This window comes from Doryrhamphus excisus, unplaced genomic scaffold (genome assembly GCF_030265055.1).
Source record: "Doryrhamphus excisus isolate RoL2022-K1 unplaced genomic scaffold, RoL_Dexc_1.0 HiC_scaffold_51, whole genome shotgun sequence".
NCBI classification, from domain to species: Eukaryota; Metazoa; Chordata; class Actinopteri; order Syngnathiformes; family Syngnathidae; genus Doryrhamphus; species Doryrhamphus excisus.
This window is the reverse complement of record NW_026652264.1, coordinates 25001-26251: the sequence shown is the minus strand read 5'-3', so window position 1 is coordinate 26251 and position 1251 is coordinate 25001. Positions and strand designations below refer to the sequence as shown.

Below are 1251 nucleotides of genomic sequence, written 5' to 3'. Positions count from 1 at the left end.
CTCCTCCCCGACGCCTCCGGTAGACCGGCCGCCCGGACGGCGGGACGCGGGCTGCGATGAGACGCTGAGGTCCACCGGCAGCCGCGCCCGCACGCTGGCGGGGCCCGGCGAGGCGCCCCTTCCGCACCCCCCCCCCGCGAGGGGAGGGCGGTCGGGGAGAGGGGGAGAACGGATCTCGATAGACGGCGGGGGCGGGTGGGCGGAAACCGGAACGGGGCGGGACGGCCGAGGCCGCCGCACCCGAACTCGGAGACCGATACCCTGCGCGAACGGGACGAGGGGCGGCCCGGGGGGAGCCGTAACGGGGGTCTCGGGGCGGAGGCGACGGCTGACGCCGAAGACCGCCGGCCGAGCCGCGCGCGCCGGAACCACCGGGCGCCGTACCTCGAAAGCCTTCCGCTTCCGGCCAAGCTGTCTGCACTTGAGGGGACGAAGGCCCCCCGACGGGGGGGGGGGGGGGGGGGCCTGCGACAAACCCCAGCCGCGGGAGCGTAGGCCGCCCCGGAACGGGGCGTCCGTACTCCCGATTGATTGCTCGAGCGACGCTCAGACAGGCGTGGCCCCGGGAGGGACCCGGGGCCGCAAGGTGCGTTCGAAGTGTCGATGATCAATGTGTCCTGCAATTCACATTAGTTCTCGCAGCTGGCTGCGTTCTTCATCGACGCACGAGCCGAGTGATCCACCGCTAAGAGTCGTCAGAGGTGAGAGGTTCCCGGCCACCGCCCCCTCTAGGCGGAGGGCCGGGGAAGGTTGACAAGTTCCGAGACAAGGGGTTTCTCAGGAGAGGCTGTTGCCGCGGATCGACGGGCACCGCGGGCGCCCGGGCCGCCGCACCGCCCCGGAGGGCGGACGGGCCGGGGACATTGAACCCCCCGCCGCCCCCCGGGAGGGGGGAGGCGAGCGTTGGGTACCCGCGGTCCCCCCGTCGCCCCCACGGAGGGCGACGGGCTGGGTCTTATGGGTTCCGATGCCGCGTCCGCGCGGACGGAGGAGGCGGGCCCCCGCCCGCCGCGCGGCCGCGAACCTCGGGCGGGCCCGGGCCGGCCCTCCCGCGGCGCGGGGAGGGACCGGGCGCCGCGCCCGCCGTCGGCCCTGGGACGACCGGAGTCTCCGCCGGAGGGGGGAGACGAGCGAGGCCCCGCGCCAGACGGACCGTCGGCGCGGCGCCGTCGGAACGCGGCCCCGCGCGCGACGGGAGGGGCCGGGAGCGGGGCCGAGGCCCCGACCCGAACTCCCCCACCGCCGCACGCG

General features: G+C 76.3%; 1 non-coding gene across 1 annotated transcript; it reads right to left on the bottom strand.

Moving 5' to 3' along the window:
• Positions 1 to 540: 540 nt before the first annotated feature.
• Positions 541 to 694, bottom strand: LOC131119857 (5.8S ribosomal RNA). Its single transcript, XR_009126572.1, has one exon. It is a non-coding gene; the product is annotated as a 5.8S ribosomal RNA (ribosomal RNA).
• Between the last annotated feature and the right edge of the window lie 557 nt (positions 695 to 1251).